Below are 18,384 nucleotides of genomic sequence, written 5' to 3'. Positions count from 1 at the left end.
TTTTGAACTGTTTGGTTGCTACTATATATGTCTATGAAATTAACTCAAGGACCCCAATGGAAACAAGTCCGCAAGGACTTTTTTGGCCGGACCTTTTAGACAAAAGCATTATAAATGTAACTGTGTTGTTTTACATTCTTTTGCCTAATAAAAATTTCAATCAATCAATCAATCAATCAATCAATCAATCAATCAATCAATCAATCAATCAATCAATCCATCAATCCAGTTCTAGGCAACATAGAAGGGGGGGGGCTTTTTTTTCTTATTTCCACACAACAGTTCTAAGGTGTATTAAAGACATAGTTCAATGTTGAAAATGAGTGGTAGTACCCTTTAAGGAAATCTCCTTCTAAAACGCTGTGGACCAGAGCTAGTCATTACCCAGACGTTCCTCCGACCTGGAAGGTCTGGTGACGCGAGGATAATTGATCCCAGATGTGGTAATTACTAAGGGTGCGTTCAGAAATATAGCACAACTCGGCTGAAATCGAAAGTAATTTTTTTTTTTCAGTAAACACGTTTAAACGCGTTGAATCAAAGTCCTTTGTTCTTCAGTCAGAACTGAAGCAGCAGAAATCAAACCGTCTCACTCGGTCTGTTGTTTTTATTTCTATGTCACAGTTTGTGTGTAAAATTAACCATGAGGATTTATTTACACATGTTCCTGGTAACTTGGACCAGCTGGTTCACCACATCTGTAACATCTGTAGGAGGTAAGACATTAAAGTTAAACATGACAGATATACAACTTATAAAAGGTATTTACAGTGTTACATACAGGGAACTGGGGACTGCTAAAGTTTATTATAAGAGGTGAATATGAGGTTATAAATAATGTGTTTTGTATAGTGGTGGAAAGTAACTAATTACATTTACTTAAGTACCGTACTTGAGTATTTCCAATTTCCAGTACTTTTACTTCTACTCCACTACAATTATTTGAAAACTTTAGTTACTAGTTACTTTTCAGATATACATTATTATATTATGAAACATACATTAACCGCTTTAGCCCTATTTTATACATAGGCTATTTGAAAATAGCCGATCTACAAGCTCACAACGCGTCGCGATGCGACGTGTTGTGAGCTTGTGGATCTGCTATTTTCAAACAATTTAGTACTTTTACTTTTGGTAGGCCTACTTTAAGTACATTTTGATGCCAATACTTTTGTACTTTTACTCAAGTGAATTTTGAATTCCACACTTTTACTTGTAACAGAGTACTTCTACATTGCAGTATTGATACTTTTACTTAAGTAAAACATTTTAGTGCTTTTTCCACCACTGGTTTTGTGTGTGCATACACACACTTTTTATTCCTGCCCAAAGCTTGGCTATTTTTGGAAATATTTTTTTGACACGCTCTGGTGATTGTTGGGTTCTCTGTGACTCTCTGTCCTCTAATTGCCATGTTTGGTGTGTCTCCTCTAGTGGGAAGATTTAATAGTAGTGTATAGTGGTTGTTTTTGTCTCTTTTTTGTCTTGTCTTGTTTTGTTTTGTTTTGTTTTGTTTTGCTTTGTTTCTTCTGTTCTGTATGTGGTCATGTATGTATAAAAAAGCAAATAAGAATATATAACATTTATAATCAATAATGTGTTTTATGCTATTATAATTAACATTGATTCAATGTATTGATATATTGTAGCTACTAATTGTAGCATGTTTGCCTGTCGTTTGAGGTAGTGTAGTTCTTATTGGTTTATTCTTCATTATGTTTCATCATATAGTTTTAAGTAAAACACAGCAGTGGTGTAATTACCACACAAACGTCTACATACATGTAAATGTAACGTTATGAAGTAATACATTTATGTAACTAAACCCTGCATAAAGTTAGACACCAACAACCTGCCTCAATGCACAACTAGAAAAAGTGCTTCTCGGAGAACAGATCAGGTAGGTTATTGTGGGCCAGCAATGTTTGGAATTCGGGATGGAATGTGAAAAATTGGACTGATCTGTCTTCATCTCTTGGCTATAGAGATAATGTGTACCGATTTGCGTGATGTTTGTGTGTAGGAGTAATATAAACAAAATGTTAGCAAAAATCGGCCTCCTGGTGGACGCTGTCAGTAAACGCTTCACTGGGGTCTTCTTCATTGGTGTTTTGTTGATAGGCTCAACGGCGACACCTGGCGTCCCAGGTTTGTATCATAATCATCATCATCATCATCATCATCATCATCATCATCATCAGCCAGTATTTAAGTTCTACTGGCTGCTGGAATCAGAGAGTCAATTTGTCTTTTTGTTTGGCTTCAGTTCAAATGTGGTCACTGCCTCTCAACCAGAGCTACATGCCTCTTGGCATAATAGGATGAATGCATATTGTTCAGCCCATTGCCCATTGTCAAGTAAAAGTATTTATGTCTTAAAGGAGTAGTTCACCAAAAAGAAAACTTATTTTCTATCAATTACTCACCCCATGAAGCCTTGAATTCATAGAGATTTTTGTTGTTGTTGCATTCCTGGGACAATAATTTGATGACCAGCGGAGTCTCCGGTTGCCCGGTCATCGAATAATTGAAAAAGTAAAAGTATAAGTAATACAATGGGCAATTTTTAAAACAAGTATTTTGTGTAACGAGCCAAACATTGCTGACTCACTGACTAATCAAACAGTTTGATTGATAATCTCTTTAATTGTTTTTGTAGGGTCTGTGTCTCAGCCAGTGATCTATTTAACTGGAATAAAAGGTGATCTCTTAACTTGGAGATGTGATTCTGGGTGCTGGTTTCCTGAACCTAAGGTCTCTTGGTTGGACAGAGATGGAAACAACATCAATCCTGAACCCTCAGTGACAGAGAAACCTTCAGATCACTGTTATGTTGTCCAGAGGACTGTGACAGTGGCTCTAACAGAGCATGTGACCTGTAGAGTTCACCTACCACACATCAACCACACTGTTGAGACACACAAACCAGGTAAAGAACATCACTCTCTATCATCTGTATCAGGGTGTCTCATATGCTCCTGAAATGTAATCTGTTCATCCTATAAATGTAATTTGGAGCATTAATTGTGTGAATGCAAATAATTGTTGTGGTGTGACTAAAACATGACATGGAGTGAAAAAGAAGAGTGATCCTCTTCCCCTGTCATCCTTGGAAAAACAAATGATGTGCCTTGTGAGATCACACACTGTTTATTCTGTTCTTCTCTTCTCATAACGTTTCTAGAATCACACTGTTTATTCTGTTGTTTTTCACAGAAGCACAGCCTTTAATCTACCAGTACCTTGTGTTGTGGACATAGAATTATGGCAAAAATGTTTACGTTACTAAATGTAAGGACAATTTACATTGCACATTTTTTTTAAATAAAATTCCAAACATAGTAACTAAATGGGCTGTGGAAGTGAAGACATGGATAGAAGAGGGACATACACTACATTTTAACCACTTAACCCTTGCATTGTGTTAGAAAACTGCATCGACTTGTGGTGTTAGCGGGTCAAACCCGTGATTTAAATCAGCCCAAAATACTCAAAAAATAAGTATTTTCATGATTTTTTTCTCCCACCTCATAGCTGACTTGTAATGCATTCATATCCATGTAAACACTTTTTAAAATATTATGTTGGGTTAGGGCTAGGGTTTCATCTTTCAAAATATCTCGTTTTCTATTATAAAAATGTTAAGATTCACTCATTACATTTCCTATAATGAAGGCAATGGATAATGATGTTATCTAGCTAGAATAGAATAATTAAGAATAATAATTAGAACACACTTCCAAAAAAAAATGTTGTTTTCGTTTTTTAACTTAAAAAAATGTAAAAATTATTAAAAATAGTGACGTTAGGGTCCGAAATGACCTGTATACCATAAAAGGTAAAAAGTCATTTATTTTTCATAAACTCAAACTTTATTTTACTCCTGATAGCAAATGCTAATTGAGGACAAGTCTCTCTCACTCTCAAACATGTAAACATTGAATATTGGCAATTTGGGGGGGAATTGAGCCACACCTCTTTGCCGGGTCATTTCGGAACCTAACACCACAAGTGTCACTTTTTTTTATTTGAGACCATCAGAATTAATCTAAAATGATGATAAATAATTGTGTTGCGTTAAAATGGCTATTTCTGAGGATATCATGAAGCCTCGTTCCAATAAAGACATGTACAGGGTACTTTTTACCTATTTGAACTTGAAAACGGGTCAAAAAAGACCCTAACACAATGGAAGGGTTAAACCAGGCTTGTCAAACTCGCGGCCCGCGGGCATTTTGCGGCCCGCGGAAAGGTCCAGTGCGGCCCGCAAAATACTTTTAAAAATAGTGAATTGATACTACCTCTAACAGACATAGAGTCGGAGTTTGCACGTTGCCTTGCTGAGCGTCCAAGCAGCTCTCCCCCCTCCCCCACTGGCTGGTACTTGGCTGCAGCAAGTACCTCTGATGGCCCGCTAGTCAGCCAACATTCCACAGCCAGCTGTGGAATGTTCTGGCTGATTGGCTCGTTAACAGTCTATTCAACTAGTCGAGTAGTAATGGCTAGTATACTCTCTGATCTGTCTGTCTGTCTGTCTGTCTGTCTGTCTGTCTGTCTGTCTGTCTGTCTGTCTGTCTGTCTGTCTGTCACGCACTGTCACACACACACACACACACACACACACACACACACACACACACACACACACACACACACAGCAAGTGACTTAGATGAAATTTCATGCTGGCTACACCATGTAAATTTGCCATTTTTAAAAATATAATAATGGTAATAGGTAGTTATAAGCATTAATCATATATGTGTTAAAAACGTATAAATGCATCAAAGCTGCTTCTTTTATTTCTCAGGAGCTTGCCCTGAGAAAGGAGGAGCTCGCACTATGAGCTTGTAGATCTGCTATTTTTGAAAAATCATGGAAATCTTTACAAATGTCTCCTAAATCCTAACAGTTTTCTGAAACACTTATGTTGCTATAATATGTGGTTCTCACACATTACCAGGTAATGATTTTTTTTTTTTTTGAATGAATGAAAAAACAATGCTGTATAACTGAATGCGTGTGAGCGCGCATGTGCGTCCGCAACTGGTTCCTGCCCACCTCAAGTCACCATTTGACCAATCTTGCCCGGACACCAAAATGAGTTTGACACCCCTGGGTTAAACTATAGTTTTTCTTTTTTTTTTGCCTCTTGAGTAGGCACGTAACAATTTATCGTAAATCGATTTACATCTATTCAAACCGGTGACGATTTAAATCGATTTAATAAAAAAATAATCGCGATGCAAAAAATAGTCATAAGAAAAAATTGACAGGTGGAAAATGTTAGTTAAACTTGCAGAGTGACGCATTACTGTACCTGGGTTACATCTTCTGATAGTTGTACTTGAATGTTGACATGAAATAATAATCCTCATTAGTGTTTCATTAGCGCAAACGTGAAAAAAATCGAAACGTCACCTACTATTGTATTTTCTTTTCAAAATGTTTTTACCAAAAGAAAAAAAAAGCTAAAACATCTAAATGTTTTAGCAGTTGCCCCTCCCCCCCAAAAAGCTAAAATTTCTCAAAAACAATTTCATACATTTTCATAATATATAACTGATGTGTGTGAATCCTTTATGACTTCTAGAAAATACTTTATGGAAACTAATGGTCTAGTAAACAGTTGTTTCTAATGTACTTATCAGTTAGATATTTCAAAAAGTGTAAAACATTATGTGGGAGGGAATAGTGGAGATACATCTGTCTCCACTATTCCCTCCCACTACTGGCAATGTGCATAAGAAATGTGTTGCTGATCGGCCCAAAGGTTTGTGAGACTAAAGCTGTAGTTGTAAGTTATTGCTAAATAAGCATACTAATAATCTAGGAAAATTTGACTTCCAGAAAGGCGTCATTTTCAAGATGGCGTCCACGATGGCTGCCGTCAGCTTAATATTGGCTATTATCTCAATTAGTTGAGACCCCAGTGCCGTCAGCTCAGCTGGTCCTCAGTGAGCATGAGGCCCAGACTTGAACCCTAGCATCCCTATAATGGGGTGAACATTCAGTGTAAATAGCCAATGCATCGTGATCTTGTAGATCAGCTATTTCCACTGAATGTGCAGGGGAATAATGCGTTGTGAGCTTGTAGATCACCTATTTTAATATATTTAGTGTACAGCGTACAGGACAGGGCTTAGTAAAGAGTCCAGGGGACTCCAGTCAACTAACTACTTATATATAGTTTCAGTGGTTACCACTTAAACTATATACTTAGTTGACAGAGTCCCCCAGGAGTATATACTATGGGGCAGGATACTTCTATTTAAATAAACATTAGACATTACTATTATGTGCTTGCACATATTAACATCTCAGTCTAAAGTCTTTTTTTGCTTATGTGTTCACTAATGCTTATTGTCTCCGCCAGGCCGAAAGGCATGCCGAGATACTATGTTTTGCACCTTGTCCGTCCGTCCGTGTGTCCGTCCGTGTGTCCTGTCCGTCCGTTAGCAGCTAATCTCCTGCACCGTTGGCCCGGTCCCTGCGAAACTGTGCACACACACTCCCTGGATGCCAATTCATAGCCTCTCACATGGGCCTGTTATAGCGCCACCAGGAGGCCAATTTGTGCAAAACCCATTTTTTATAGTACTCCTATACAGATTTTATCCAAACGTCATGCAAATCGGTACACAGTATCTCTATAGTCATGTGATCAACATAGATCTGTCCGATTTTCCAGATTCCATCCTCATTGGCTAAGGTTGGCTTCCAATGTTTGCAGGGTTGGTCCGTTTTGAACAAAATGCCTCAAATCATGAACGCAGCTTGCCATTTCCGTCAAATTTCAAACACACATTTCCACTAGGCCGAGGACGAAATGCCACCCTTTTCACATTGGCCTGTTATAGCGCCACCAGCAGGTCTAATTTAGCATAACACATTTTTGGAACAAAGTGCCTCAAATCATGAATGCAGTGTCCGATTGCCGTGAAAGAAGAAATGGCACCCTTTTCACATTGTCCTATTATAGCGCCACCAGGAGGCCACAATAACGTACCTGACCTGGCAGAGACCTGTGCTCCGAGGAGCACTTTTTCTTGTTTGTCCTGTGTTTAGTGTGCCTTGGTGGCTCTGCTGCCCTGGTCTTGGCTGGACACCTGTCACTCACCTGGGAGTTCTCTGGCTGCCCCTCCCCTTCTCAGCTGTCCTTCATTTGTGATTAGGGCCTAGGGCTATAAAACAGGAGCTGTAGCCAGCTCTCAGTTATCTCCCCAGCACCCCAGCAGAGCACAACAGTTGATTTGTTGTTATTTATTTCAGTTCCGATGGGCTGGCCGTAAGTATTGTTTGGTATGATTTTTTCGTCATTGGTTAGTTTCGTTTTTACTTTGTTTTGGTAGCTTATGGGAGTCTGGTGAAACGACGAACACATAGTGATTGGCTCACCAGACTCCCCACTTTTGAGTTTGGCCAGCCCATCACTTTACTTTGTTAGGATTTTAGTTAGGTTTCCGTTTTGGATCATGATTATTTATATTACTACACAAAGCCATATTTCATGGTGCATAAAATATTACACAGTTGCTGTTGTATGTTGTTTTGTAAAATAAACTTCCAACCTAGTGGGAAAACCTGACTATGTCCTTTATTATGTTGTGGTCCCTTGAGTGTTCGAGCCAAGGTCAAAGGGGCCGTAACAATTACACATTAATATCACTACATTAAATCCATTTTGTTTTGTTTTAAGGACATCAGGTGATTGGTTCATCTCAGCCTGTGATGGCCATGGTGGGAGATGCTCTCATCCTTCCTTGTCGCATTGAACCTCCTGTCAACATGGAGAATGAGACGGTGGTTTGGACCAGACTTGACCTGAAGCCTGAGTTTGTGCATCTCCTCCAAGATGGACGTGGCACAGCTAAAGAACTGAACCCGTCGTACAAAGAGAGGACTTTCATGTTTGATGATGAGTTGTCTCATGGTAACATCTCACTGAAGCTGACCAGTGTGAAGTTCTCAGACGAGGGGGACATACAGGTGTTCTGTTCCAATCCTGGGCAACAGCAGTTTGATTCAGCTTCTTGTTGGTAAGATTTACAGTTCAAAACATAAATGGAAAAACATAATTAACCTTTATAGCATGTCTTTTGTTTCTCAGGTCAGGTTAGTTAAGGAGGTGTTGACAATGGTAAGTTGTGTAGTAGTAGAAAAGAAAACTGGTGGTGCAACAATTTAACTACTTTTTAAAATATGTATTTTTTGTAACGAGTTAAACATTGCTGACTGACTGACTGACTGACTGACTGACTGACTGACTGACTGACTGACTAATCAAACAGTTTGATTGATAATTTGTTTTTTGCAGGGTCTGTGTCTGAGCCAGTGATCTCTTTAACTGGAATAAAAGGTGATCTCTTATCTTGGAGATGTGATTCTGGGTGCTGGTTTCCTGAACCTGAGATGTCTTGGTCGGGCAGTGATGGAAACAACATCAATGCTGAACCCTCAGAGACAGACAAACCTTCAGATCAATGTTATGTTGTCCAGAGGACTGTGACAGTGACTCTAACAGAGCATGTGACATGTAGAGTTCACCTACCACACATCAACCACACTGTTGAGATGCACAGTGTCAAACCAGGTAATGAACACCTTCCTTGTTCAATGTTTAATAACAAACCCTGGATGAACCAGGAGATCATTAACCTCCTCAAGATCAAGAAGAGTGCCTTCAGGGCTGGGATGAGGATGGGGTTAGGGCTGTGAACGAGGAGGTGAAACTAGCCATGACCAAAGCCAGATACATCTCTAGGTGTGTGTGTGTGTGTGTGTGTGTGTGTGTGTGTGTGTGTGTGTGTGTGTGTGTGTGTGTGTGTGTGTGTGTGTGTGTGTGTGTGTGTGTGTGTGTGTGTGTGTGTGTGTGTGTGTGGGGGTCAAGAGGGGGGGGTCAAGAAGATTTCTGGGTAGGGTTCAGCTAGTGCTGCAGTGACGTGGAACAGTGAGAAGTCCAATGACATGAATCGATTCTTCAATCGGTTTTATGGAGGGGGGGCCCTGTGCCGTGCCAAACATCAATGGGACCAGACGCAGTCTCTCAGGCCCGATTCAATTGCCTGCAGGACCAGTAACTGCCCCTCGGAGGACGGTTGGAAAAGGAGTGACCTTTCAGCCTCTCCATCTCTGGTTCACCACCATCAATCAGGTGGGACGTCAGCTCCCACAGACAAACACCAGGAAAGCAGCGGGCCGGCCGGACAACATGAGGGTTTCCCAGGTGCTGAGGGAATGTGCTGAACAGCTTGCTGTTCCATTCTATTCCCCTGAGGCTAGGGAAGGTGCCTAAGCTATGGAAGAGGTCCTGCATTGTCCCGGGTCCCCAAGAAATGACGTCCCTCAGTCCCTTATGACTAAAGGCCAGTCATCCTAACCTCACAGGTCATAAAGAACTTTGAGCGTCTGGTCCTGCAGCATCTGAGACCCTTAGTGAGAAACCACCTTGACCCCCTCCAGTTCACATACCAGGCTGACTTGGGGGTGGAGGACGCAATAATCTACCTGCTGAACAGGACCTACGCTCACCTCAACACCAAAGTTAACAACACTGTCAGGATGTTATTTGACTTTGAATGCCTTTAATACCATTGACTCTCATCTGCTGGCGGAGAAGCTTGCAGCGATGCAGGTGGACCACAGCATGGTGGTTTGGATCACTGACTACCTCACAGACAGACCACTACCACAGCATGTGAGACTGCAGGGATGCAGGTCTGACGGGCAACATGGGTGCATGGGTGCAACATGGGTGCCTCCCATAAGGGAACTGCGCTGTCACCCTTCCTGTTCACTGCCTATAGCTCAGACTTCCACTACAACTCAAAGTCATCACCGGCTTCGAATGCTATCAATGCATTGAATTGGACATTATCACGTTTTATCAGACCATTGAATCGGCGAGTAGGCGACATACTGACCTACACGCTATTTATTAGACCACCATTGAATGGGCGAAGTAGACGACATACTGACCTACCCGCGATTTATCAGACCATTCATTGGGCGTAATCAGGAGATACTGACCTTCTCGGAGGCAGAGCAGTCCCCACAACATGATTTACGATTCTGTGACTATCTTCACATAACTGGGACGGTGCTGAGTAGGGTCAAGCAAACGTCACAACGTTCGGGCCGGCAACTCGCTTGTTTTAGCTCACTCGGTGGTCCCTCTCGTGGCTCCAGTTCGCTTGAGACTGTGCGCCTCCGTCATGGTCCTAAACCGAAACCAAAACGTAAGTCATCTCGGTTGATAGGTCAGTATGTCCTGATAACACCCAATGAATGTTCAGATAAATCGCGGGTAGGTTAGTATGTCGCCTACTTCATCCATTCAATGGTCTGATAAAACGTGATAATGTCCCATTCAATGCATTGATAGCATCCGAATGGGGTGCACCGGTGCACAAAGTCATGCCACCACCAGAAGTTCTCAGATGACACTGTCATCGTCAGCTGCATCACAGATGACAACATACGTGAGCATGACAAGGTAGTGAGGGACTTTGTGAGGTGGAGTGAGGTGAATTGTGACCTGTGGCTCAACACAATAAGACCAAGGAAATGGTCGTGGAGAAAAAGGGTCCCACTGGTAAAAAAAAAACATTGTTAAAGGAGACGTGGTTGGATTTGTGGACTGTTACAAGTTCCTGAGAGTCAACCTGAACAATGTATTGGACTGGACTGATAACTCTGCTGCCCTCTACAGTAAGGGCCAGAGCAGGCTGTTCTGGCTGAGGAAGCTCAGGTCCTTTGGTGCGTGTAACCGGAAGCTGCAGATGTTCTATCAGTCTGTTGTGTAACAGGATGCTGCAGATGTTCTATCAGTCTGTTGTGTAACAGGAAGCTGCAGATGTTCTATCAGTCTGCTGTGTAACAGGAAGCTGCAGATATTCTATCAGTCTATAAGGCTCTTCTTTGCGATTGCCTGCTGGGGGGGCACATGAAGGCTTATTTAATTGAATACTTTATTAGTCAAAGATGTAAACAGCACAGAGGTACGGTAAGACATTTAGGCTAAAAGGACAACACAAAAAAGTCCCGGGAACTTGTTTCCATTGTGGTCCTATGTGTTCAATTCATAAACAGAGCATAACATATTACCACATTAATACAGAAAAAACAGGCTGCGGACACAATAAGCCTACACAGGCTGGTGAGGAGGGTTGACTCTGTCTTTGGGGTTACACTGGACAAGGTGGAGGATGTGGTGAAGGTGTCCTAGGGGTTACACTGGACAGGGGGGAGGATGTGCTGAAGGTGTCTTTGGGGTTACACTGGACAGGGTGGAGGATGTGGTGAAGGTACACGTACCGAGGAAGCTGGAGGCCATCAGGGCCAACCACTCCCACCCCCTCCACATGGAGATTGAAGAGCCAGTGAGCGATAGGAAGGACTTATTCCTCTACCCTAGGAGGAGGCTGGAGGGGCTTCATCAGTCCTTTGTGCCGTTTGCCATGAGAATGTATAACGATGCACGTATAGGACAATGCTACTGTAACTGACTCTGTGACTCAGTAGCATTATGACGGTGTGTGACTATTATGTACTGTATATATATATATATATATATATATATATATATATATATATATATATATATATATATATATATATATATATATATATATATATATATATATATATACATACAGTATATAACAATGTAACAGTAATGTTATTATTCAAAACATTGTATTAATTGGTTATATTACTTGTTACTGGAAAAAGTAATGATATTACAGTAACTTGTTACTTTTATTCAGAGTGACTTACTGTAGCATGTAAGATGGTGGTTAATGGAGAATAGGCAGGAATCAAACCTGTGAGCTTTGGATCACAGGACAGTGGATAGAACCATTTTAACACCGCTGTTGATTTGATTCATTTCATTTGTTGTGTTATGACTCACTGTGTTTCAGAGAATGTGAGTCTCACCGCGAGAGATTGCAGGGATTGTGCTCACAGTGATCATCATTGTGGTGACAGCAATACTGGGATATTTATACTGGAAAAAGCAGAAGCAAACTAGTAAGTGTTTAAATGGGAATTTTGCCCCACGGCTTTCTTACCTTTTCTATGATGTTATGATATCCTAGGATGAATGGTACAGTAGAAACATTTCCTAACTCCATCCCGGGTCCGCCACAGCTAAAAACGCGCGCCTATGGTCCTTGCGCCAAATCGCGTATTTGAATAGTTTTTTTTTTGGTGAGATCTGACGTTCATAGTGACAGAGCACAATGCAACGTGATTGTCTTGAATGCGCCCCACCGGAAGTCTCACTAGACGAGATTGAAATATCGAGATGGGATGGAGGATTTTTTTCTACTGTACCATTCATCCTAGGATATAATTGGAAAATAGGTAGAAAAGGTAAAAAAAACTGTGGGGAAAAATTCCCATTTAACTGATTTGTAAATGCATTTCTTTTAAATCTACTTGTTTTGTGTTATCCTTTTAGCATAACATTTGACTGTACTGTAATGTTAACAATCTATTTAATAAAGTATTCAATCAATCAATCAATCAATCAATCAATCAATCAATCAATCAATCAATCAATCAATCCCATTACAGAGCCATCAGGATCCATTGAGATGAACATGAGTCGACTGTCCGGAGAGGAAGAACCACTGAATGATGACAGCGTTCCTAGTCCATCACCAAAACCACGAGAATGGCGCCCAGTCAGTAAAAGATGGAGGCCACAGTTAGAGAAGCTTATAAATGCTGATGACTGCTGCGTTAGCAAAGTTGGGAGTCTTGTGTTTGGTAAAGATGATGAATTCCGGATTGCGAAGGGAAGTGATGGAGATGAGGTCTTCTTGGGGTTAAGAGATGATGGCACTGAAGTTGCAGTGAAGAGAACAAATAAATTCCACTATGAAGGGCTGAAGAAAGAACAAGACTTGTTACGTCTTCCAGACCTTGATGATCCTTCGATTGTACGATATGTGGACTTTATAGTGGATGAGAACTTTGTTTACCTTGTTCTACAGTTATGTGAATACAACCTGGAAGAATACATCACTAAACACAACCTTTGTGAATTGAGGAGAAAACAGCTAGCAAAGCAGGTTCTCAAGAGTTTAAGTATTCTTCATTGTCATAATCCTACAATTCTCCACCGGGATATCAAACCCCAGAATGTCTTGATTGGTAAGATATATAAAAAATAAATAAAAAAAAACGTATGTGGAATTTATTTTTGCTCAATCCTAAACCCTTTTGTTATATCGATCTTCCCACTTTGCCTTGCAGATATTCGAGGCATGGCAAAATTTGCAGATTTTGGAATAAGCAGACTATTACCTGAAGGACAAACAACCCTAGTCACAAGCGCTTCAGGAACAAGATGCTGGAGGGCAAAGGAGACTTTGGGTGCAATAAGTGATATCCCATATAAAAGAAGCACTGATATCCAGGTTGTTGGTGTTTTTTTTGTTTTTTTTGTTTTTTAAATAAATGACAACAGCATAAAACTGTTCTAACTCATTCTCATGCTCATTCTTAAGGTGGCTGGGATGTTGATATATTACATCCTTTCTGGAGGCGAGCATCCATTTGGCAAAGGCGCTAGAGGTGAAGTCAATGTTCTGGATGGAAACTACAATCTGCACCATGTTCAGGATGTGGTTGCCAAGGATCTCATTGAGTGGATGATCAATGAAGACCCAAACAAAAGACCTACAGTGGAGGAATGCTTGGTTCATTCCTTCTTTTGGTCAAACGAGAGGTAAGATAGAACAAACATTTTACATCACACTAGGGCTGTCCCCGACTCAGGATTTATCTAGTTGAATCCGATTTGGGAGTTTAATGCGAATATTCGACGATTCGTTTTTTATTTAAAAAATAGGTCTTTATGACCTTCTTGGAGGCTACAATTGCAAGTGTTTCAGAAACTTCCAGTGCTGATTTATAGCAGTGAAGTGCAACAGAGCCATATGAATATTGTTTGAACATTTAAAAGCACTGAATCCATTAACTAAATGATGGCTTATTTTAATTGACAACAATCCTGTGTAGGACTACATACAGTTCAGAGCACAACACTACTGTATAAAAGAGCTATGTTGCACATCCAGTAGTCACTGGTGCAAGACAAAATAAATAACATTAGAGAAAAAAGACCAGAATGTCTCTCTTTACCGCAAGGCTACTTTAAACAGCATGAGATAATTAACACCACTCAACGGCTAATTCTGCAGAGGTTCAACGAGTTAAACACACTTCCGAACGATGTACATTGTTTAAGTCACAGGAGCATGGTTTCATATCACAAATATTAATTTTAGCCAAAAGCTTGCGTTTAATCACGTGAGTTCTATTTACATCTGAACAGCGGCAAAGTAGCTTAGCTGCAACAGAAGAAGTATTTCCTCTCAAAACTGCGGATTTCAAAATAAGAGCCTTTTTAAATCTGATTCGTCTGTTTTACTGGTTTTATTTTTAAGTCTACTTACAGGAAGTAGATGGACTAAATTAGAAGTATACATGACACACCAGAGACTAAAAGTACGAATTTACCACATTTTTGTATAATTTCCATCGACTGAGGGGGTCTTCGACTGACTATTTGAATCGTTGACTTTCAGGGGACAGGCCTACTTCGCACACATTATTCATTCATTCTCTGATATCTAAATCATTATTTCATCTCATCTCAATCAGTTTAATCCAATGGCAGATAAATACATTTTATTTATATAGCACATTTCATACAGCAAGTGCAACCCAGTGTGCTTCACAGATCAAATAGGAAAAACATTTTAAAAAACATTAATGAAAGGTAAAAAGGACAATCACTTAAATTGTTTTTAAAAAACACAGATGGAATCAAATTTAAAAAATGTAAGAATTAAAAAAATGGAGTAATGCTAAAACCTAGGTAAAGGCAATGCTAAAAAGTGTCTTAAGATTTCCTTTAAAACTATCCATGGATTCAGAGAGCCGCAGGTTCACAGGCAGGCTGTTCCACATTTTAGAACCGTAATAGCTGAAGGCTGCTTCTCCGTGTTTTTTAGTTCTAGCCTCTGGAACATTTAAGAGACCAGTGCCAGAGGACAGGACTCTACCAGGCACATACCCAGAGAGCATTGCAGATAAATAGGCAGGTGCATTTCCATTTAGTGATTTAAATCCCAGTGTGAAGTGGGCGGTGAAGTGGGCGGTGTGGTCACAGTGGTCATCACGGTGATGGAAGTTCACTTAAAGAAAAGTAATTGTGGAATAAAGTGCATAGTCCTATTTATAGGGCTATGCACATGTGTCATGTTTCACTAGCCAATCACAGTCCTGAATAGACTGTGATTGGCCAATCACGGTGCAGGGTTAGGGGGGTACACTGGTGGCCAATCACAGCGCAGGGTTGGGGGGTGCAAATGTCCAAACCTCACATATAGGGGCGGTTTCACCCCCCAAAAATCAATAAAAGGACCTTAAAATCTATTCTAAAACTAACAGGCAACAAGTGGAGTGACTTTAAAATGGGTGTGATGTGTGCTCTCCGTCTGGTTTTAGTCAGTACGCGTGCTGCTGCGTTCTGGACAACTTCTTTTTTCGGCACACCGATAGGAGAGCATTGCAATAGTCTATCCTGCTAGTGATAAAAGCATGCATTTGCCTTTCTGTGTTGGCCCGGGAGAGAAAACAGAGGACTCTAACAATATTGATAAATGGATAGTTTTGTGATGTTCCCGACATGGGCCTGAAAATCTAGACTAGAGTCAAATATGACACCAAGGTTTTTAACCTGGTCCTTAGTGTTTAGTGCACATGATTGTAACCTGGGGTCATTGGGTGTTTTGGGCCTTTAAACATCAGACACCCTCGCCCAGGCGACCCTGTGTCCCAGCAGCGTTTGCCCATGGATCTGCCTTCTGGATCCAAAGCCACCTAGTGGCTCTCTCTGTCTCTGCGGCTATCAGATCTGATAGACTTCCTGTTCGCCTCTCCGGCGATGACCAGCAGCACAAACACTTTGCAGAGTGAACACCCTGCAAATCCTCTGCAGCCTCCAGAGGCTCACACCTCCAGATACTCACAGCCAGTTCACCAGCCCTGCCTCCTGCACTGCAAGATGCTTATATTTAAGCCTAATGCTTACAGAATTATTATTATTATTTTCACAGGAAAGTACAGTACTTGAGAAGGATCGGAAATCTAAAGGAAGTTGAGAACTGTCGAAATGCTGACAAGGACCTCATCAGGAAGTTAGACCAACATGCTGAGCAGGGACAGTTCAACACGTGGAAAGACAATGTGAGTAAAGGTTTTCTAATAGTGTGAGAACCATTGCAGTTTGAGCTTTTGTTCTTTTCTGTTTTATATCTTCTGTCTTTCATTTCCCTATTTAATTTCTTTAAGTAACTTATATATGCAATGTCAAGGCAACTAAAGCCTAATTTCATGCTCACATCCATCCTTATGTTCCGAAGTGAATTTGATTTTTAAATAGTTTGTTTTTTCCAAGTTCCCATCTGAGTTGCTTCAGAAGTTGGATGGCAAGAAGAAGTCCTACCCTGAGAACTCATTTGGATTGCTGCGCTTCATACGCAATCTCCATGAGCACTAGTAAGTAGCATTACATTACCGGGCGGCTGCTCAGTAGGAGACTCAATTCAGTCTCCTATGGAAGACTCCACAAAGACAGCCACAAATTATTGGCTTAGGAATGTGACAAAAACAAAAAAATCTCCATGAATTCAAGGCTTTATGGGGTGTGTAATTGATAGAAAATTAGCAATGTTTTGGGTGAACAATATTGGAAAATCTGATATCGGGAAAAAAAAGCCAATATCGGACATCCGTACACGGTAGCTTCAATAATCATCCGCATTCTGGGGGCTTGGTGCAGCCCAGTTAAGTACTTCCTGTTTGGTGGAGAAACATGGATGTTTGACGCTTTGCCACGGCCTCGCTGTCGGATGAAAACTCACACTTTTGATCACTTTTCATCGTTAAGGCCTTTTATTCGCCACACCTACCATCATCTACCAGTACTTACCGCCCGACTTGCCACACCCAAGCCCTGCTACTCATATGCTGAGTTGGTGATGCCGGGGATCAAATGACCATGACCTTGTGGTTGAAAGGCGAGAGCTCTATTGGCTGAGCTACCCGGACACACTAAAACGCCAGAATACATTTAAAATGGCTGACTTCCTGTTAGGTTTAGGTCATGGCTCCAAGTCGGGACATGATACATAAAACCGTAATGTTGGGCTTTAGTATGGGCATTTTTTAGGGGGCGCTATTGAGCCATATGGCTCATTGTGCTTCCTTTGAGGACCACAATGGAAACAAGTCCCCAGGACTTTTTTGTGTAATCTTTTTAGCTTTAATGTCTTAATGTACCTCCATGCTGTTTACATTTCTGACTAATACAGTATTCAATCAATTCAACCAATTAATCAGGACTGATAAAAATATGTAAAAACTTGAGTTGTGCAAAACATATCTATATTAATTTGTGCTAAAAAATATAATTTCTTGCATTTCAATAGGGCTTCACACTGGTGTAGTGATCGGGCCCCAATTAACTGAACAACTAAGGCCTCTATAAAGTAATATAATGTAGAAAACCATAGTTTTACTTTATGTGATGGGAACTGAAAAAATGTGTACACACCCACAGGACAAAGAAAAATAAATGTATTACATTTTATATTAAAAAACATACAATTAAGTCTATTCAAAGTTATCTTGGATCAGATAAGATGCTGTGTCTTCAGTGACCACTGCTTTGTGTTCACAGTGCTGAGGATGAAGCTCACATTGACCTGTTGGAGATGTTTCCTGATCTGTTTGGAGGAGTTTACAAGTTTGCCAAAGAACAAGACTGGAACTCAAGGCCCTCCCTGAAGGACCTGTTTACAACAGAAGATGCTGTAAAGTCCCCAAACCCTGAGAGAAAGACCAGGCTCAGTCTCCCAGTCCAGGAATCAGGACTCAGTGACTCACAGTTACTTGAAGGAGCAAGTCCAATAGACTCATAACTGTGACTCATGATTCATGAGGCTCCCAGTCACTGCTTCCAGTTAACTGCTCCCAGTTACTGCTCCCAGTTACTGCCCGCAGAAAACACTGATGTTGGCCTACAAAGCAACCAAAGGTATGGCACCCCCATATATTCAAAGCCTGATCCAACCCTACAACCCCTCCCGCTCACTCAGATCAGCTAACACAGGGAAGCTGTCAGAACCTTCCCTAAAACATCCGGGCCAACGCTCCACACGTCCCAGACTCTTCTCCCTTCTGGCTCCCAAACTATGGAATGAACTCCCCATTGCAGTTAGAACTGCAGACTCACTCCCAATCTTCCGCCGTAATCTGAAGACTCACCTCCTCAGACTCCACTTTAGCCCGTAGCACTT

This window comes from Gymnoscopelus braueri, assembly GCF_963280865.1.
Source record: "Gymnoscopelus braueri genome assembly, chromosome: 15".
Lineage (NCBI taxonomy): Eukaryota > Metazoa > Chordata > Actinopteri > Myctophiformes > Myctophidae > Gymnoscopelus > Gymnoscopelus braueri.
This window is presented reverse-complemented; position numbering follows the sequence as displayed.